General features: G+C 38.6%; 1 long non-coding RNA gene across 1 annotated transcript in view; it reads left to right on the top strand.

Moving 5' to 3' along the window:
* Positions 1-509: 509 nt before the first annotated feature.
* LOC122688557 overlaps positions 510-22,971 on the top strand; it is a 253,942-nt gene continuing 231,480 nt past the window's right edge. Inside the window, exon 1 of the long non-coding RNA XR_006339503.1 lies at positions 510-594. This is a non-coding gene — a long non-coding RNA (uncharacterized LOC122688557). The remainder of the gene's footprint in view (positions 595-22,971) is intronic.

A 22,971-nucleotide genomic window follows, 5' to 3' on the forward strand; every position in this document is an offset into this window, starting at 1 on the left:
CTCTGACTCTAAAATCCCAGGGATACTTTCTCAACCAGGAGGGTCATACCTGAAACAAAGCCAACTGGTAAGCCCGCCCAGTTTGCCAGAGGAGTTCATCCTGGTTAATTAATGAGTTATCCAAAGAGGTCTGTCATTTCAGTATGTCAACCTAAATAAAGAGGTAAACTGAGGCAAACTCACATCACCAGAAACGGAATTTATTCGGGCATAGCCGAGGAACTGCAATTCAGGAAATGCAAGCTATAGCAAGTGACAGAGCATGTTGAGGTTTTTGGGAAAGGAGTCCTTGATGATGAGGAGAGTTTCTTGGGCTATGCTCACTGGTCTGCAGATAGGTCTCCGTCTCCACTCAATCAGGCATTGACGCAATGTCTGTTTCAGCGTGTAGGCGCATTCTTTCGAGGGCGCATGCGTGAGAGCCGCCATGTCTTCTCCTGCGGGCCCGAATTTGAGCCACATTCTTTTGTAAGAGCGACCCTTGTCATCCAGGTGGTCAAGAGCAGTGCCCGTCACTGGCCCCGTAACAGTTTCTGCGGGTGAAAAAGGAGGGCTGGCTGGTGTCATACTTGGCGGTCTTCAGTTCGCTCCAAGGTAGGCCAGCTCCTGGGGAGATGCTTCTTTAGGAACGGAGCTTGCTCTTCTCAAACACAGTCCGTTGTCATTATTCGTGGATTCTGTATTTACAAATTCGTCCATGCCATAAAATGTATGTGCAACCCCCATTCCTGAAGGTGCGCGCAAGCTCACAAAGTTTGAGTGGCCCGGCTGGCCTGTTCCCAGCTGGGCGGGGACACGGTGGCGCACAGGTTTTCCATTTCAGCTCTGCCACTGTCGGCAGGTGTCTTCTGTACGGTATTCAGTGCCGTGGTTTTCACGTGTCTGTGCTCTTTGGGGGTGATTTTGCCCTTTAAAGTGGCTGCAGTGCTGTGTAGTGTCTGTAGATGTCAGAAGGCTGCCATGGGCTTTGCTGAGAAAAGGCGTGTGGTTGATGAACTTCGTTCAGGCATGACTTAAATACTGGATACGAATTCAGTGTTAATGAATCAATAGCATATATGAAACTAGGTGGCTTTCAGCAGAAGCTCGTGTAACACAAGGTTCTGTGTTGATGTGTTGATGAAGGTCTTGTGACCAGGAATCTAACCCTGTGTTTGCCTGGAAGTCAAGGTTCAGTCGGGCTTCCCAGGTGGCTTAGCGTAAAGAATGCACCTGTAGTGTAGGAGCCAGAGGAGACGCGTGTTCGATCCCCGGGCTGGGAAGATCCCCTGGAGGAGGGGATGGCAACCACTCCAGTATTCTTACCTGGAGAATCCCGTGGGCAGAGTAGCCTGGCTGTCTGCAGTCCCTGGGGGTCCCAAAGAGTCAGACAGGACTGAAGCTCCTTATGGTTCACTACCATCAGTTGTTTCAGTGTTTAGGGCAGCTTAATGGGACATAACTACCCCCCGATAATGAGAACTGATAGTCTGGACAGCTCTTTTCCTGAGATGTGCCCAGAGATGTGCCCATTGTGTCAGGAGGATGAGTCAGAAGTGGTCCGTCTGGAAGGAAGGACCAGGCTCTCCTAGTTTCCATGGGGTCAGCGCTGGCCCTCTTGCTGTTCTTCACTGGGCTGGAAGCAACCTGGGGGATGTCACTTTCTTGTCATTCATTGACATTTGCTTGGGTGGGACAGTGGGGGAGTGGCCTAGAGTGGGAAGGTAACCCAGATATATGACTGTGCAACTTAACCCTCCACCATGGGCAGCCTTCCACTATCCTCAGTCCTGTGTCTCTGCTTTGAACCCAGCTGTGGAGGAAATTCCTCATTCTGGCCTCAGAATGAACTGTAGTGGGACTATCCACTGTCTTGCTCTCATTCCCTTCAACATGTAATTGCAAAAATAAAACAATCAGACACTCATCCATTTCCCCAAGATCTGAGCTATCCAGTTGAAACCAAGGTCACCCTGATAGAGAGTGATGAAAACACTAAAAACATTATCTATTGGTCCTGTTTCTATCATTCCTAGAATAAAACCTGAGGCTTCATTGGAGAGTGAGGAATAAATCAACATTGCCTGCAGTCAAGTCAGGTTTGAGCTGGGCTGGAGATTGAATTCGTGTTTAATCAAAATTATATTGGATTTTGTTGTTGAACCTTAGCTTTTTGTGAACAATTCGAAGGTGGCAGTGTTTTCCTAAATTTGGCATTCGCTTGACACAGTTGAAAACATTTCTCACATGTTTAAGAGACCTGCCTTGAATAGTTAAGTTATTGCTACTCTGAGAATTTCTATATGAAGGACTTTGTTGGGGTGTGGGGGTTGTTCAACTATTTAAGAGAATGGGTATAATTTATTTATTTTAATTGAAGGCTAATTACTTTACAATATTGTGGTGGTTTTTGCCATACATCAACATGAATCAGCCACGAGTGTACATGTGTTCCCCTATGCTGAATCCCCCTCCTACCTCACTCCCCATCCCATCCCTCTGGGTTGTCCCAGAGCACCGGTTTTGAGTGCCCTGCTTTATGCATGGAACTTGGACTGGTTATCTATTTTACGCATGGTAATATACATGTTTCAATGCTAGAGAATGGGTATAATTTATGCTTTGCTTCTTTTTCACTTTAATTCAGCTTTACACTCTTCTTTCAGGAATGCATTTTAAAGAGTGGCTTATGGCAGAACAATGACAGTTTTTACACATAAACAAAAATATGTTTAAAGCTTAATGTTTTGGCAGCAAATGCATGCTTATCCACATACTTAACTCAGAGATGTGAAAATTATCCAAGGCAAACAAGTCTTTCTTGATTAGGTGTATCTTTTCTTGCCCTTTTTAAAAATCAATTATAGCACTGTATAATCAATTATTATTTTCAAATATATTGATTTAGCACATGTTGATAAATAACATCTATATCTCTCTTCTGGTGCTGCCTGCTACTATCTCCCAATTCTAAGGATTGTTATAATCTGTTTTTCTTTCATTGTATCTCTTTCCTCTGTTATATATTTCATCATCCTATGCAACTTCAAAAACAACTATAAGACATCTATGTCTTATATCTTTTAGAGAAACACCTATGAACCCTTCAAGTACAGTAATGTATAGAACAAAACAATAGCAGTTTGAAAGAAAGGTGCTGTTAAAACAGTGGGGTATCTGGGAAATAGCGGCAAGATATTCTTCTGTAAATGTTACTTTGTAAATGGTAATGTTACTTTGAATGATGAACTGTGATCTTCCATGACAGAGAATATCATGAGGAATTGACTCTGTACTTGGCATTCAGTAACTTAACTTTCATTATCAAAAGGAAGAAATAATTCCTTTCTTATAGTAGTATGATATAAGAAACATGCATCTACAAAGTTGAACAGATGGAACAATAGTTCCATCATCAGGATTATTTTTCTGTTTCTTAATTGGTTTGAGAATCAGAAACAGTGATAATTTCAAAAAAGCATTAGAGGGCGCCAGATCCCTTTCTGATGAATTGTTTGTCTTGGAGCTAGAGCACAACTCCAGCCCACATTTAGATCAGCCTGTAAGCTTGTGAATTTAGTGCTCATCTCAGTCCAGAGATGTGATTATTTGTGTATTTGAAAATTAAAGATGACAGATTTTAGAGAGTAAATTTTTACACATTAAAAGGGACTTAAGAGACCTATTATCTGAATGCAGCCTGTGGACCTTGTTTGGGCTCTGATTCAATGAAACCAGCCTGAAAAAAGATGTTTGTGGCACAACTAGGGAAATTTGAACAGGCATAAATGTTACATTAGGGAACTATTGTTAATTTTACTAGGTGTGATAATGGTATCTTGGTAATGCTAAAAAATTCCTTTTAAATCCTACTAAAGATACATGCAGAAGAGTTTTTGCTTGAAATTATGTGATGTCTATGATTCATTATAAAATATTCCACAGCAAAGTATGTGTGCGTGTATGCGTGTGTGTAATAATAGATGAAATAAGATTGACAGTATCTTGATAATTTCTGGAACTGGAGTTCATTATATTATTCTACTTTTGTGAGTAGCTTGAAAATTTTCATTAAAAGTAAAAATAAAAAACGCAGACGTTATTTTCTCACAATTTATATTTATGATCTAATTGATGATCATTTTTGACTAAGGCATCTTTCTTAGGTTACAAGCTCATGTGTATAAGAAAATCTCATCTTTTCCCCTGCAGGGTAGCAGGATATTTCACTCCAAACTGTGACTGTAGGAGTTTAGGACAATCTACCTCAGGATACGCTGCTTTGGTTTATTGATTATTTTGAGCTGTAGGTACTTGAAAAGCAGCAAATGCAGGGAGAGGCTTTCTCCTAACTCCCCTTTTCTGCTTAAAGACAGATCCTCCCAAAGGAACTCAACTGTCATAAATCCCCTCCCTGAGAGTTTCATCGACTGAGGAAAACCGACTCTTACCACAGTTTAGCGCCACACCCAGACAAACTTTATCTTGAACTTTTATGCCTCCCAGCTGTTCTTCAAGGGCCCATTCATCTCGCTTAAAAATCATTTATTTACTCTGCCCCAGGAGGTTTACGTGCCCCTTCCCCTTTCCCAATTAAGATGGGCTTTTAATCTTGGATTTTAAGCCATCTTGGGGAGTTACTCACTTTTCCTTGGTATCTCCCAGGCATATATGAGTACATATGTCTATTTGTTTTTCTCCTGTTAGTCTGTCTTTTATTACAGAGCTCTAACTAGGAGCTCAGAAGGGTAGAGGGGGAATTATCTTTTTCCTTCCTTATACCCTTCATAATTTAATTTATATTTTGAGTTTCCATTCTATTGTTGTTGTTTAGTTGCTAAGTTGTGTCCGACTCTTTTGTAATCCCATGAACTGTAGCCCACCAGGCTCCTCTGTCCATGGAATTCTCCAGGCAAGAATACTGGAGTGGGTTGCCATTTCCTTCTCCAGGGCATCTTCCCGACCCAGGGATCAAACCCCCGTGACCTGCATTGCAGGTGGATTCTTTTATCACTGAGCCACTGGGGAATCCCCTGTCATAGATATCAGAAACTAAATGTCATTCAACTGAGTATAATCTCATATTGTGCTGAGACAAACAGTTCAAGATAAACTTAGTTTTGGATTTTCCTACCTCCATCTGCACAGCAGGGTCTAAATCCAATAGAATTGCTGAGTGGGAGGTGGTTATGGTGAGGCAGGGGCTGGCTTTGGTTGCCACCTCTGTAGTCAGACATCCTGAAAGACAGCTTCCATCTTCTCTCCTGTCTGTTTGTCCTCTAGATGACAGTCATGTTGTTGGACAAACTCTCGCAGGGTCCCTCCAGAGCTGCCTCTCCTCAGGGTGGCCAGACCTCTTGGAATAAGGGAAGGACCCAGAGGTTGTCGTCTCCATCTCCGGCTTTCTCACCCTGATTGGCCACTTTGGCTTTACTTCTCCTACGCCATGTTCGTCATGGAAGTTTCTGAAAGACTTCTCTAGGACACTTGCCACTTTCACAGGTTCTATTTGGGGACAAAAGCACATGTACTTTGTCCTTTCAAAACCCTTTATAAATCTGGGGACCCTGGGACATACTCAGACGAAAGAGATGTGCGCAGGCCACCGTCTTAAGAAAATATCACAGTATCTAATATCTCTCCCATGAAGCCTGTGGTGTCTGTCTGGTCTGATAGGAAGACCAGCACATAATCTTCAATAACAATTGCATATGGCATAAACGTGCCCAAATTTTTCAGAGCTCCAGATGCAGAGAAGGGTCAGGGGTTAGCAGGAATTATGAAGAACTTTTCCCATCAAATTAATGTAATAAAACATTATCCTGTTGAATATTTTAAATCCTAAGCTTACTGCTTGCTTCTCATGCAGAAATGAAGGGAAGCAGTAGGTAAATAATGGTTAAGCCTGTGGATCCTTGGCTTAGTTAGGCCAGTGTTCTAATCCTGCATCTATGTCCTCTAATTAACAGTAGAGATCAGCACGCATTTGTTAAGTTTTTAAAACTCGTTTCTTATGTATAAAGCAGAGGCAGTAACATCTAAAATGTTCTGGGGAGAGTTAAACAAGAGTATATATAGAGAGTGTGCAAAGAGAATTTAGCCCTTTGTATAAAACCAATACATGACAACCATTTTTATTAAGAATAACAGCACAAAAAAGCCTATATGCAATTTTTGTGTCAGGTTAGTGGACCTTTTTCCTTGGAGTTATTAGATCAGATCTTATAGGACCACATGGGAGTTTGGGTGCTGCCCCAGAAAATTGAAACTACTACAACTTAGAAAAAAATTATCTTTCTGGTATACAGAACCTAAATTCTCTTGATATTTTAAGAGTAACTGCTTAGCTTTCATTCCCAGTGTGGCCATCCTTTATGAACTGTCAGGGGAAAGGAAGCAGATGAAAGGAGGAATTCCAAGAGTATAATATCACCATGGCCTCATGAAACAGGGGAAAAGAAACCAAACAGTTCATAATGGGCAAACTTCCAGATGTTTATTGCCAGGACCTTCTGCTCAGAATGAAAAGAAAATCCAAACAAATGCCAGGTCCCTCTCCTACACTATTAGAAAAAGAAAAGTTACTTGCTTTTTTTTTCCACTTTCTTTTTTTCCCCATTCTATTTGGTATTCTGGATTGGACAGGAAGGTAAATTGTTCCTCCATTTTCTTGGAAAGATTTGACAGTGATTCTCTGTTGAACAGACTTCTGATTCCTCTTTGCACTTGGACACTAGATTCCAACCCTCTTGGTAGAGATATCCAGGTTTGTAATTGACCATTTTCTAGAGGTAGTATGGTGCTGGCAGGGTGCCAATAATTGGCTTGGAGTTAGAAAATACAGTCTCAAATATATGCAGACACTTTATTCTGATACAATCTGTTAATTAATATTATGTACCCAGAGTGTTATGTTAAATTTTAATGCTTTACTGATTAAAGTCAGTTCTATAAAAAAAAATGTGATTCCCATTCAGAAATCAGTTGATCTCATGCAACTATTTAACATAAAGCTCTTAGATCCAGCTAATTTTTCAAAAGTGTCCTGGGTGGGCACTTATATTAGTTTCTGTTGCTGCTGTGAGCTCTGTGATGGGTCTGTTCAGACAATTCCTCCATTTTAAGATCCTTAGCATAATCGTCTTTACAGAGTGGCTTTTTTCTTATAACATATTTGTAGATTTTGGGGACTAGGAGGGACATCTTTGGGGGCCACTGTTCTATCATGGTCTACTGTCTATACCCTTCAAATTTATACTTATGTCCCACATGTTAAATACATTCACTAGCACCTCCAGAAGTGTTATCCCATTGCAGATCAACTCCAAGTCCAAAAACCTCATATAAATCTCATCAGCTCAGAAGTCCTAAATCTCATCAGTTATGGATGAGGTTCTGGGTAGTCACGCGGCACAATTCATCTCCATTTGTGAATCTGTGAAATTGGAAAAACAGATTATTAATACCTGCTCCCCCAAAACAATGGTGGATAGGCATGGGATAGATATAAACATTCCGGTTCAAAAGGGGAGAAAATGGAAGGAATAAAGGAGTCACCAGTCCCAGGCAACTTCGAAATACATCCATGCAGATTCATCCATCCATGAAATTAGGTTTCAAGGCCTGGGAATAATTCTCTGCGGTTCGCACCTCCACCCTCTGGACTTGAAGCTCTCCCCTTGGAGTCATCCATCTTCATGAGGGATAGCATGTATTTGCAGATGAGTAGTTTTATTGGCCTGTTTCTTGCCTATACAACTTTGGGAATCTGACAGTCTTCTTTTATTTCATCCTCTCCTTTCCTCCCTTATGGTACCTTCTATACAATGAAAGTCAGTTTGGGCTGCAGAAACATATTAGGGATTAACACCTGAGAAAGGAAATGAGCAGGGGCAGAGAACATATTTGGACTTTGATGCGGGCTTGATAAAACCTTGGCCAACTCGAAGCTAATTGATGCAGAGTTGTCCTGTGTTGGGCCAAAATGGTCAAGCTTTTATACCCCCTCTTTGCTCAGTCACAGAATAGGCATTATCTACAGTAAGAGAGCTCTCTTGAGTGGAGGCAGACTGTGAAAGAGCTAGCAGTTGGAGACTGTCTGCTGATCACAGATGCGGAGAAAGTTCTCCCTTGAAGAGTGATCTGGATCATGCATCTTTGAATTTATCACACATATTGGGTTATGGTGAACAAGAGAGAGATGAGAAAGTAAGCCTGTTAGTTCTTGCAGCCTTTTAGGGTTGAATTGGTAGCTTCTCCTGGGCCAACTCTGTTTTTTTCTTTTTTTTTAAATTTAATTTTATATTGGAATATAAGTGAAGTGTTAGTCACTCAGTTGTGTCCGACTCTGTGAGACCCAGTGGACTGCAGCCGGCCAGGCTCCTCTGTCCATGGGGATTCTCCAAGCAAGAATACTGGAGTGGGTTGCCTTTTCTTCCTCCAAGGGATCTTCCCAACCCAGGGATGGAGCCTGGGTCTCCTGCATCTCAGGCTGACTCTTTCCCAGCTGAGCCACAGGGGAAGCCCATTGGACCAATTAACAATTTGTGATAGTTTCAGGTGGACAGCCAAAGGACTCAGCCATATAGATATGTGTATCCATTCTCTCCCAAACTCTCCTCCCATCCAGGCTGCCACACAACATGGAGCAGAGTTCCCTGTGCCATATAGTACTGGACCAACTCTCAAGTCCTGAAACAGTAGAGACAGAACCATCATGGTATTTAAGGCAGCCAGGTAGCTTAGGAAAGAGCTCAGTTGTGTTCCAGTGACCAGAGGCCATTATGGAAGTTTTCCCTTTAGGCTGAAGGCTTTTTCTCTTGGAGGTGGGTAGTAAGGGAGTCTAGTTTATTCAGGCTCAGACACAACCCTCTATCTTCATGCCAGTAATCGCTGTCATTATCATATTCCACATTGCTGTTATTTATTGAACACTTACTCTGTATCAAGCACTGTGCTAAGGAGTTTACATGTAAACTATCATTTAATCACTTCAGGATGCCTCAGAACTGTTCAAGGAGTAGTTGTGGGTTAAGTAAAGGAGCATAAAGATGTTCAGTTCTGTGCTCAGTGATCCTGAGATGTCGTATCACAACTCAGCAACCTCCTCCGGGTCAGCATTTACTTTTGCCCAGGTTTCAAGGTTTAACTGAAACTTGTAACATGGTACCGTAGGGTTCAGTGAGTTAAGTTGTTTGAGTTCTAGAGCGCCTAGAAACTTTGCCATTCAAAAAAACTGATTCTATCCTAGTGAGATTCAGTGTTCTCTAGAAGGTGCTGCCTAGTCTCCTTCATTTTAAATTTAGATTGGACCTAGATTTCTTGGTAGGTCTAGGTCAAATGGGAAGAAAGATTTGTCATGTTATTTGTACCATTAAAGTGGGATTGCACACGGAAAGTGATTGGTAAGACTACCAATCTAGAAGCTGTAACCGAAACCAACCGTCCATTTTCTCTGGTGCTATTACGTTTTTGTGTTTATATTTTCCTAGGCTTGGTAATTATGGTAATCAGGAAAACAAGTCACATTGTATAACACATCTTATATAAGATATTTGCAAACATCTCCACATTTTACGTATGATATGGTGTCTTTTTGAAGTTTTGGGCTCAGCTATGAAAATCTGTTCCATTTTTGTATTTTTGTGTAACTAAAATTTTGACTCTTTAAATTTAGACTATGACAGAGTGTAAGTGAAAGGCAAATTAAATCTTCTCATTGTGTAATTTTGGACTTAAATTTTTAGGTCACATATTTGAAGTCTCTTGCATGATTATGGACTGCATGCATAATTTCCCCTCAGTGCAAGACTCTGCTGAATTCACTAAAAGAATAAAGAGCTTCCCAAAGCATGTTCCTGTAAACAGGATTTCAAGTTCTAAATGTATATGGGCTTTTAGTTGGTTCTTATCAGGGTTCTGAGTTTTCTGGCAGCAAATAAGCTTGAGATAACAGCTTTACTGTAGAAATAGAAGTCTCTGGAAAAATCATTAATGCAGTCCTTGAGAGAGAAGATAGACCTAAAAACCTGCAGGTTTGTCTGATGGGACAGGACCTTGACAATTCATTCTCAGTTAGTGAGTCTCTTCTGCATTACCTAGGGAAAAAATCTTGTAACTAGCCTGATTTTTGTTTTTTGGCCATGCTTGACAGCATGTGGGATCTTAGTTTCCCAACCAAGGATTGAACCCACACCCCCTACATTGGAAGTATGTAGTCTTAACCAGTGCACAGCCAGGGAAATCCAGGAGTTCTTGAGTTCAGGCTCTCATCACATTTACCCTGTGTTAGTTTCCTATTGCTGCTGTAATCCTGCTGCTGCTGCTGCTAAGTTGCTTCAGTCGTGTCCGACTCTGTGTGACCCCATAGATGGCAGCCCACCAGGCTCCTCCGTCCCTGGGATTCTCTAGGCAGGAACACTGGAGTGGGTTGCCATGTCCTTCTCCAATGCATGAAAGTGAAAAGTGAGAGTGAAGTCGCTCAGTCGTGTTGGACACTTCGTGACTGCATGGACTGTAGCCTACCAGGCTCCTCTGTCCGTGGGATTTTCCAGGCAAGAGTACTGCAGTGGGTTGCCATTTCTTTCTCCAGCTGCTATAATGAATTCTCACTAATTCAGTGGCTTAAAACAGCACAGACTGTTGTAATTCTGGAGGTCAGAAATCCGAAGTGTGTCTTATGGGGATAAAATTAAAGGCTTGACTGCACTCACTCCTTAGCCCATGGTGCCACGTCACTCTGCACTTTGTCGTCTCTGAGTCCCTGGCTCTGACTCTCTTGCATCCCTCTTATAAGGACCCTGTGGTTACATTGGGCCCAGCTGGATAGTTCAGGATAATCTCCCCACCTCAAGTTCGTTAACATAGTCACGTATGCAAAGTCCTTTTTATGATGTTTGCTGACTTGTTCCAGATTCGAGCGATTAGGTCATGATCCTCTTCAGTGAGTCATTATTCAGCTTACCATGTACCCATTCATATCGAGCCTCCCAACTCAAATCACTCCAGCGAGACATCATCCTACTTCTTCCAACATCAAATCCAGATTTGGGAACGTCTGCTCCTCAATCCGTCTAAATCCTACTATTCTTTAAGGTTTATGCTCAGATTTTGCCTTTTGCCTGAGACTTCCCCTGAAAAACCTCACCTTCTTTCTTCATGGTTTTCAAAAGCATTTGTAAATTTTGCACACAAATTTTGTATACATGTTTATACTTAGAATATTAGTCTTTTGCTATTACTGCACTTGTGTTTCTTTGCCTCATTTTGATTATAAGCTCTTTGAAAGTAGGAAAAATATCATATTTCTTTTGTATATTGAATCACTCTTAGCATGGTGGTAAGGACGTGGGGAATGTCAAGTAAATATTTACCCTGCCTCATTTGAAATTCTCTTTGGTAGGTCCATGACTTTCAGAAACTTTCGTTTAGAATATAATAAAAATAGACCTCAACTTAGTATTTACTGAATAAACAATAGAGGATTCTGGATGGATCTGTTCCATAACCCACTGTAAAGCTCTTTTTCTTCATTTGCATGTTAAGATCTGTAGTTCATAATCTGTATAACCGAGCTTTCTCCACATTTTGATAAACTGGCACACGTGCAGAGTGCATGCTCTGTCCCAAGGTGACTTAGCTCTGTGTGGTACTGTGGTACTCCTTTGGTTAATGGAGGGCCTTGTTACCTTTCCTGAGCAGGTAATGTCCTGCCGTCAGAACTTTGTTGCTCTGGCCTCAGAGTGAGCCTTTCATGCCAGGGGAACGTTGGAGGGCTGGAACACAGAGTGGGGCTTTCTCAAACTTAAAACAGTAGATTATGTGATTATCCTTGTGTTTGCTTGCTAGCAATTGCTGGTGCATTTGGTAGAATTTTGCCTAAGAATTTTTTATTTTAATATTCCGCCAAGAAGGAAATTGTGGAGAAGGGGAAGGTGCTCCTCCTTATATGTTTTTTTTTTTTGGCTGTGCTGGGTCTTCGTTGCTGTGTGGGCTTTTCTCCAGCTGTGGCCAGGGAAGATGTGCAGGCTTCTCCTTGTGTTGGTTGCACAGCTCGGGCTCTCGGGCCGCACGGCTTCAGTAGTTGTGGCCCGTGGGCTCAGTAGTTGTGGCTTCCCGGCTCTAGAGCCCGGGCTCAGTAGTTGTGGCACACGGCCTTCGTTGTTCCACGGCATGTGGACTCTTCCTGGATCAGGGATCAAACCAGTATCTTCTGCACTGGCAGGTGGATTCTTTACCTGAGTCACCAGCGAAGCCCTCCCCTTTACTTCGAATTGTGGAGTCTACTTCAAGGAGGTTTTCATCGTTTACCAAAAGAACCTGATGATTGTGGAATGGCCAATTTGGCTTGGATTAGTTTGCAATAACAAACTTAGGAGAAAGATATTATTATTAATTATTATTATTGCCGTCATTTTGTTGATGAATGTACTAAGGCATATGACATTAAATGACTGGGCAGTGATGAAGCTAGGATTTGAATCTAGGCAGTCTGACCTGAAGGTATTTGCTTTTATCTTTACTTTAAATAACTGGGGTATGTTTATGTTCATTCAGGGTAATTGGCAAGCCTGATACATGAAGAATATAAACTGACATAGAGTAGGGCAAGAAAATGTTTAAAGACTTGAAGGTGCTGAAATAAAAATGGCTTCTCTTCTAGACTAGAAACATTTAAAAGCAAGGTACATCTTTTGCACATTAAATAGGCTTATTTTGTTTCTTGCTTCTGTTGCTATGGAAGAGAGGTTAAGTAGAAAGGAACATATTGATTTACTTCAAGGCAATTTAATAGTTGCACTTTACCTGGAGGAAATTTTTGCTCAGATTTCCCAAGGTGGTATAGAAGACTTTTGGTCTGTATAGACAAGCGTAATTGTTTACATAGTAATTGATTCCTGAATATATAAACCATATATAGAGAGTATAGGTATATGGAATATATCTAAATGGGATATATAGGGAATATATATATTTTATAAAGTTGTTTGATTAATTTCAGTCAATTCATTTTTCTCTGTCTTAAAGTCTCAAATTATAGAGCTGTTTCACATTTTTTTTTTAGCCAGAAGTACCTAGGCCTTCAAGGAATATAAATATTGACTATAATAAAATACAGCATGTTGCTTCTACATTTGTAATAATTAGGATGGATATTAAATAAAAATTAATTTTAACCAGAGCTTTTAATCTTGGGGTATCATTTTCAGTAAAATTTATGAAACACTTGACATAGCAAAATAAAGAATTTGGCTCTTAGCAGTAACTACTGTTGTTTGATTTATGCCCCGTGAACAAAATATGATACAGCTAACTGCATCTCTATAGCTTATGGAAGATTAGAATAATAATAAATAACTACTTTTTACAAAAGATGCAACAATGTGAAGTGTCTGTCTTTGAAAATTTTTTTTTTTTTCACTAACTGGTAGAGTTATCTCAGCTGGGGAACATCTTTAATCAGCATCAAATAAATAAATCCTTGCTCTGAGCAGAATTCATAGGGTTTGCCCACATGAGAAGGAGCCCTATCACAAACCAACCAGTGCCTTTATTATATATATTATTTGTCTTTATAACTTTTGATTTATGGTTCATGTTGGAAGCTTCAGTTTATTTTCTCTATTCAAAGAATTTCTCTCTCTCTCTTTCTCTCTCTCTCTCTCTCTCTATATATATATATAATTTTTTTTTTCAGGCGGTTACTCAGCTTAGTATCTTATGCTTCAGTGTCGGCTGTTTTTAAGCATTGCAGTCTGTATATTTGCTGTATTCTCTGGGTTTTTCCCAAACATGTTTAATGAACATACATCTTTTTTTTTTTTTTTTTTTTTTTATGTCCAAGTGATTCCAGACATAACTCTAAATTTGATTAAGAGTCTGATTAGGTCTTTTTTGCTTGACATAGTTATAAAAAAAAAAAACAGAAAAATTCAACTATGTAAAGCAGAATGTGAGAAATAGGGACTGAAATACAAAGACAAAGCAATAGTAATAGTAATAATCAATTCCCAAGTTTGCTGGTCTTTTTACTTTCTTAAATGGTGCATTTAAATGAATAAAAATTATAAAATAAAATTAAGTCTAGTTTATTGATCTTTTTTTTACTACTTAGTGCTTTTTATGTTCCTTTGAAAAATATCCTAGCCTGACCTAAGATCAGAAACACATTTTCCTGTGTAGTCTTCTGGGGGTTTAGTGCTTTGCCTTTCACATTTAGGTCTACAATTCATTTGGAATGGATATTTATATATATGTGGTATGTGGTAGGCATTGACATTTACCCCCCCCACCCCCAACAATTGATCTCGAACCATTTATCGATAAGATCACTTCTTCTCCACAGTATTACAAGTTTCTAGGTCTTATTTCTGGACTCAGTTTTTTCCACTGGTCTATTTGTCTGTTCTTGTACCAATAACATTTTGCCTTCTGTAGCTTTGTAGTATGTCTTGATATCTGGTAATGAAGTCCTCCAATTTTGTTCCTCTTCTTGAAGATGATTTTGGCTATTTTATAATCAAGTTAATTACCCTCTAGCCTACTCCTAGCCTACAACTGAGAGACTGAACAACAACAAGCCTACACCTAAGTGGTAGCATTTTGATTGGGATTACATTGAATCTATAGATCAATTTGGAGAGAATTGACATCTTTATAATATCAAATACTCTAAAGCATGCCCATGGTACTTTTTGCATGGAGGTCTTGCCTCTCTGTTGTTAGATTTAGTTTTAAGCATTTGATGCTAGTGTTATCTTATCATCTTTTTAAAATGTTTATTTTCTGATTTTTTATTGCTCATTGTTGTTCAGTCGCTGTTGTATTCGACTGTTTGCGACCCCATGGACTGCAGCATACCAGGCTTCCCTGTCCTTCACTATCTCCTAGAGTTTGCTCAGACTCATGTCCACTGAGTCAGTGATGCCATCCAACCATCTCATCTTCTGTTGCCACATTCTCCTCTTGCTCTCAATTTCTCCCAGTGTCAGGGTCTTTTCCGATGAGTTGGCTCTTCACATCAGGTGGCCAAAGTATTGGAGCTTCAGCTTCAGTATCAGTCCTTCCAATGAATGTTCGGGTTGGTTTCCTTCAGGATTGACTGGTTTGATCTCCTTGCTGTCCATGGGACTGTCATGAGTCTTCTCCAGTGCCATAGTTCAAAAGCATTAATTCTTCAGTGCTCAGCCTTCTTCATGGTCCAACTCTTACATCCATACATGATTACTGGAAAACCATAGCTTGGACTATATGGACCTTGTCTCTGCTTTTTAATATGCTGTCTAGGTTTTTCATAGCTTTTCTTCAAGGAGCAAGTGTCTTTTAATTTCATAACTGCATTCACCATCCACAGTGATTTTGGAGCCCAAGAAAATGAAATCTGTCACTGTTTCCATATAAAAATGCAATTGATTTAGAAATGTTGATTTTGTATCTTGTGACCTTGCTAAATTCTTTTTAAAATTTATGTTCACTTTTAGATATATGTATATATTTTGGATATTCTTTGTAGTAGATATATTTTCAACTATTCTGTTGTGATGTTATATTTCTCTGATTTAAGGAAAATGCCTTTCATTAGTTCTGTAAATTTTTCTGCTTTTGTTTTAGTTGAATATAGCTCTTCCATGTTCCTAATTTTTAAATTCCTTTCTTTCAACTAGAGATGTTATTGTAAATTTGCCAAAAATGAAGAGAAAAACCCACAAAGCAACCTGAAAGAAAAGAGATTACTTACAAAGGAACAATAGCTAGACTGGCAACAGATTTTACATTACCAGAAATAGAAGCCCAAGATAATGAACAGTATATTTAAAGGGCTGAGAGAAACTATCAACTGAGAATCCTATATCAAACTAAATTTTCATTCAAGAAATAGGGTGAAATAAAGACCTGTTCAGAGAAAGACTCATAATTTAATTCTCCTGTATCATTGCTAAGATTACTAAATGATGTATATCACTCAGAAGAGAGAATGCAGAATAAAACAATATTAGAGAGATGGGAAACTACTGATGGTAAAAGGACTTAAACAAGTATTAGAGATTATCATGAACAGTTTTCTACCAGTGCATTTGAAGCCTTATATTAAATAAACAATTTTCTAAAAAAATAAACATTTTCAAATTGGAGTAAAGAGGAAATAAAATACTAGAACAGACCAAGTTCCATTAACAACATTGAGTAAAATAAAATCACCCCATGTAAAAAAATACAAAATACACAGATGGTTTAAGGGTAAATTCTAACAACCCTCAAGAAACAGATTACCTGTATACAGATTATTGTAATAAATAAAGAGGAATTTTCTATTTTCAAACTCATTTTATGATATTTGTATAACTGATAATAAAGCAAAATATACAAGGATAATATAAGAAAGCAAAATTATGAACAGAGATATAAAAATAAAAAATAAAATGTAAGCAAACAAAATTTGCAACTGTTTATCATGATCCAATGCATCATATCTAAGTTAATTTTACTCCAGCAATAAAAGACATTAACATCAGATAAGATGTAATTGCAAACCACGAGCTCCTCCTAAGCTGAAAAAACGTGTCAAACGGACAGCAACTATCATGCATAGTGGTGATACATTTGAAAAGAAAATAGACTACCCTCTGCCTGTCAGCCATGTTGCTTATTTGGGATTTATTTAGGATGACTGAAGAATGTATTCTTTTTCATCTCAAAGAACTACATATTTCAGAACTTTTGTACTGTGATAAACTGCAGTTCATGTCAGAAGAGCTGTGATCTACAAATAGTTAATTCTTTGACATCAAATGGCTCATTCAAGCACTTCCAGATGTTAGTGGTAGAATCTTGGTTTTGACATTTAGATAAAGACAGGCTGCTTATAGTTTAGAGCATTCCAACTTAAACTCATCCTTAAGTCTTATTATGTATACATTTCATATAAGATCTTATCCATATGTAAATAAAATACAAATGCATTGGAAAAACCAATTAATAGAGGTATTACTATTAGGTAATAATAGCAATTTCTATATAAACATTATACTGAGACTGCTGCTGTTATATGCCATAAGAAAGAAATATAACAGGTATAAGAACTGGAAAACAAGAAACAAAATGGCTGGCATTCATAGGCTATATGATCGTCTATCTAGATAATCCAAGAAAATTAGAACCAATAAGAAAATTAAGTTACTAGATACAATAAAATTATGGAACAGTTAATGGTATTTTATTTAGAAACAAAAAGCAATTAGAAAATGTAATTAGAATATTGATCTTACATACAGTGGCAACAGCAGTGATAAGGAACCAAGAATAACTTTAAGAAAAAATGTATAAGATTTTATTTCTAAAATTATAAAATTTTATTAACAATATGAAAGAATATTTAGATAAATTAGAAGCATTCTCTGTTTATGGATGATATTGAAAGTGAAAATGTTAGCTGCTCAGTCATGTCTGACTCTTTATGACCCCTTGGGCTGTAGCCAGTCGGACTCCTCTGTCTGTGGAATTCTCCAGGCAAGAATATTGGAATGGGTTGCTATTCCTTCTCCTGGGGATCTTCCCAACCCAGGGATCGATCCTGGGTCTCCCATTGCCGGCATATTCTTTACTGTCTGAGTCACCAGCGAAGCCCCATGGGTGAGATTACCCAATGCCATTTAACAACGGTCCCTAAATTAATTTGTAATCAATGAAATTCAAATGAAAATATCAGTAGTGTTTTTTTCCATGAAACTTGTGATCCTGCATCAAGAAAATGTTAAGGAATAATAATGACACAATTATTTGTAATTAATTATATTACTATAATTAATATAGTAATTAAAACAAATTATCAGTACAAGGATCAACCGATAATTGGAATAAAATTAAAAGCCCAGAAATATATCTATATACATATGAAAACCTAGTGCATTTATACATCCGATAATTATTAAGTACTCTGCTTTTTGGGAGTGTCTTCAGGTTGTTTTCCAGGTTCTTTTGACATGATCCTAGGAGTCATTGGTAACTTCCTTACTATTGGTGACAAAATTTTCCAGCCTCACCTGGTACATTTCTTGCTCCTAACCTGGAATCAGCCATTTCTCCAAGAAGCCTTGCTTTCTCTTATAGGAAGTAGAATTTCAAAACCACATTTATGTAATAGGGATGCTCATTGTTTCTGGGTTGGTCAGTATTTTTAGGCCTTTTCAGCTGACTAACAGTGCTAAAAATTAAATGTAACAACACACACACACAATATATCTATGAATATATGTTTAATCTAGATTATCTACATATTAATATGTTATATATATTATATGTTAATATATTGTCATTTGTTGTTCAGTCACTATTTTGTGTCTGGTTCTTTTGCAACCCCATGGACTGTAGCCCACCGGGCTCCTCTGTCCTTGGCATTTCCCAGGCAAGAATACTGGAGTGGGTCGCCATTCTCTTCTCCAGAGGATCTTCCCAACCCAGGGATCAAACCTGTATCTCTTGCATTGCAGGTGGGTTCTTTCTGAACCGCCAGGTATAGCTAAGTACATAGTATATATATTTAAAGGTTAAAAGCCTCATGAGTTCATACTAATACTTCCGATTCCAATTCGAAAATACAAAATTTTTACTTATATTCTCATATATTAAATCTTTATCTCCTTTGACATTCGGAATCATGGTTGTCAAGGACTTAAGAGATGAGAAAATTACAATATACTTTCATTACTAGCTTGTTTTATACTTTATTACACGCACATCTCAGAACAGTAATACTAATACAACCAGTGCCAGTACGATAAGTGAAAACACTTTGTTATAAATATTGTCTGTGGGTTTTTTTTTTTTTTTTTTGGCATGTGTGTAGTTGTTTTGTCTGTTTTTATGTGGGGATTAAAATCTATGCTGTTGCTTCCGTGGAACAGAGTCCTCTTTTGAGAAGTTTTGACATCTTTCATGGATAATAAAAAATACCTAAAGAGTAATCCAACTGGCTAATCATTGTTTAGTTCAGTCTAGGATGCACTTTGTGGTTTATTTCTATGCCATTGTTGTGTCATTATTCTATGTGGTGACCTCTCTGGTTAATCCTACTGGAGATTCCAGAATAAGGTCAAAGAAACTGTTATAGCAAACCAGGGGGTGTCTTTGGGGTTGTGGTCAGTAGAAGGGGCCCAGCTGTGGCTTGGAGAAGCTTAAATTAGCCAGTAATTTTCAGCAACCCTTCAAATTACCCAAATGGAGTTAGAATCGAAGTCAAAGCTGTGAGATGGCCAGTGAAATGCAGCATAAAAACAAACAAACAAACAAAACAAAACGCTATTGGGCTTCCCTGGTGGTGCAGTGGATAAGAATCCACCTGCCAATGAAGGGGACATGGGTTTGATCCCTGGTCCAGGAAGATCCTACTAAGACCGTGTGCCGCAACGACTGAAGCCTGTACGCCTAGAACCTGAGCTCTGCAACAAGAGAAGCCAGTGCAATGAGAAGCCTGTCCACCGCGACTAGAGAGTAGCCCCCACTTGCCGCAACAAGAAAGCCCTCTTGTAGCAGCGAAGACCCAGCACAGTCAAAAATAAAGTAAAATTAAAAAAATATCCTATTGTCTCCTTTCAGCCAGATTGCTGCTTTTGTGTAGAAATTCAGGAGCTGGCACTAGTGGTAGTAGACATATTTTGGGTTTTGGTTCCCCATCACCCATTTCCCCTGTTTTAGCGTAAGCACGCTAATTTTTTTTTTAAAATTAAATGTTTATTTCTTATAGCAGTTTTAGGTTCTCAGCAGAATTAGGGGAGGTTACAGAGATTTCCTGTCTGTTCCTTGCCCCCACATATGCATAGACTCCCTCATTACCAACATTCCCCACCACAGGAGTAATTTTATTACAGTTGATAAACCTACATTGACACCCTGTAATCACCCCAAAGTCCATAGGCTACATTATACATTACAGTTCACTCTTAGTGTTGTACATTCAGCAGGTTTGGACAAATGTATAATAATAGCATGCATTATGGTGCCATAGTATTTTCTCTGCCATCTGCCTCTTCATCCTTCCCTCTCCTGCTCCCACTAAGTCCTGGCAACCATTGATCTTTTTACTGTTCCATTGTTTGCCTTTTTCCAGAATATCATATATTTGGAATCTTAGAGTATACAGTTAATTTCCTTTTGAAGAATTCTCTCTCCCTCTAGAAATTTTCTTGCCTTTGGAAAATTATCTACCCACTAGGAGTAGGCATGTGTTACTAGCTAGATTAATCAGATCCTTGTGAAGCTTCCAATATTGATTGGACCAATGCAGAAAGGTTGTAAGATGGTAGATTGTTCATTCCAGTGATGGTATTGTGGTAAGAATGTTGATTAAATCCACTTACTTTGGAACTGCCCTGATTCTTGACCTTTTCCAGCTTGTTTCTCCAATCTTACTGTCAATCTTGTGTATTCTCGGATATACATTTAACACATTCATTTTTTGTTTAGAGCTGGTTTCTGTTACTTGTAGTCAAACAACTGTAACTAATTTGGTGGTGATCCCTAGAATATATTAGAAATGTTTAATCTATAGCCCTACCTTTGAGATATTGTGGGTTCCAGACTCCTGTAAAAAAGTGAATATTGCAGTGAAGTGGGTCACACGAACCTTTTGGTTTCCCAATGTGTATAGAAGTTACACTTATGCTATACTGTAGTCTATTATAAAGTGTGTTATAGCATTGTGTCTAAAAAACAATGTATATACCTTAATTAAGAAGTATTTTATTACTAAGAGATGCTAGCCATCATCTGAGCCTAGTAAGTTGTAATCTTTCTGTGATAGTAATGTTAAAGATCACTGATCACAAGTCGCTGTAACAAATTTGATAATGATGTGTGTATATGTGCTTAGTCTCTCAGTTGTGTCTGATTCTTTGTGACCCTTTGGACTGTAGCCCACCAGGCGCCTCTGTCCATGGGATTTTTCAGGCAAGAATACTGGAGTAGGTAACCATTCCCTCCTCCAGGGGATCTTCCTTGACTCAGGGATCAAACCTACATGTCTCCTGTGTCTCCTGCATTGCAGGTGGATTCTTTACCCACTGAATCACCAGGGAATCCCTAATACAAGGCTCCTCTGTCCATGGGATTTTACAGGGAAGAATACTGGAGTGGGTTGCCATTCCCTTCTCCAAGGAATCTTCTTGACCCAGGGATCGAACCCAAGCCTTCTGCATCTCCTGCATTGGCAGGTAGATTCTTTACCAGTAGTGCCACCTGGGAAGTGAGGATATTTGAAATGTTTGAAATATTGCAGGAATCACCGAAATGTGACAGAAACACAAAGTGAGCAAATTATTTTGGAAAAAGGGTGCCAATGGACTTGCTTGATGGAGGTTGGTCACATACCCTCAATTTGTAGAAAATGCAATATCTGAGAAGTGCAGTAAAGCAAAGTGCAATAAGATGAGGTGTTCTATATTTAAATTGCAACCTTTCTTCCAGTAGTTCTTCTGATCCTCCTTTCCCTATTCTACTAAAAAATATACTTTATAATTTATTTTTTAACTATGTTTTCTCTCTATACTTTACTAGAATATAAACTCTATGAGGGCAAGAATTCTTTATTTAAATCTGTTTCTATGAATCTTGTATCCCAAGTACCTAGAACAAATCCTGGAACATAACAGGTGCTTAAAAAAATTTGTAAATTTAATTAATAATTAAATTGAATCTGCTGTTTTTTGAATCTGTTGATCATCTAAATGGAGTCGTGCTTAGTCCCAGTTCATTGTAAAATGTTGGCATGCTTTTGCTGCAGATGGTTTTGTTTTGTTATCACTGTGTGGGTTGGGAGAAAATGTAATTATTTGGTGGCCAATAACCAGCTGCTCTCTACCTCCAAGGAAATGAACAACACTGTGGGCTCCTTAGACAGTTAAAGTTATACATGGTCTTCCATATCCTGATACCTAATGTAAGCTTATTTTATTTTTTAAGGGAAATTTTGAAAATATAATGTCATATTAAGGTAAAAGCAGATTTAATAGAGGATTAAAAAATAATGCACTCATTTTTATAAAAATATAGAAAATTAAAATTTGCCCTACTCCAGCTAAATGGCATAGCATCCAAATGAGACGTAGATCCAACTAAAACTGAATCAAGAGGACCTCAGATTGGAGAGGATGGCTGGTAAGTGATTGGAGGTGTCATTTTAGAAACCAAGTCCCATTAAAGTGTTACAGTTGCTCGTGGAAGGTCAATTGAACAACTAATCTTGGACAAAGAAGGAAAATTAATATTTATAAGCAAGTCTGATCTTTCACATGTGTATTATGTATATTATTTGACATATGCTTTTCATATGTTTTTCATATTATCCTCAAAATGAACCTGTAATTGTCACCTTTATTTTATAAACAGAAAAACTGAGAATAAAAAGTTAGTTAACTTGCACTCACATAACAAGAAGAAAGTGTCAGACTCAAAATCTGGCTAAGGTTAATCTAAATCTTCTACTCTTTTCACTATATCACCCCAACACAGGAAATTGAATCTGAAACTGGAGAGAACAAGCCATTTTTTTCTAGGTGAAGATAGTGGATTGTATATATACAATAGCCATCATTTGCTTGTCAAACACCAAACCTCTTTAAAACAACAGTAACTTTTTTTAAAGGCATAAACACACAAAGATAAGAGAACAGGAGAGTAATGAACAGCAAACTTTGAGAAGCTGGTAAGTAGATGGAAAAGTGGGAGTTAACTAAGCAGACTTGGGTTTAACCGAATTTCAAGTCAGCAGTAAAGTTGAGTAACAGATGGATTTGCACCATTGTGTCTCTGAGGCTCAAGAATTAGAGCTAATACCCACATGTGAGGTCAAGGAAAGTAGTCTGATTTTGAAGCTCCCAGTTCAGTTGCCAGATTGATATCCCAACACCATAGACCTATATGATGACTTGCTCTTCTCACATTCTGGAAGACTGAAGATGTATTCTCTGGAGAGGGTAACGTGGAAAGTCACTGGAGGACCCC

The sequence above is a fragment of the Cervus elaphus genome, chromosome 33 (genome assembly GCF_910594005.1).
Source record: "Cervus elaphus chromosome 33, mCerEla1.1, whole genome shotgun sequence".
NCBI lineage: Eukaryota > Metazoa > Chordata > Mammalia > Artiodactyla > Cervidae > Cervus > Cervus elaphus.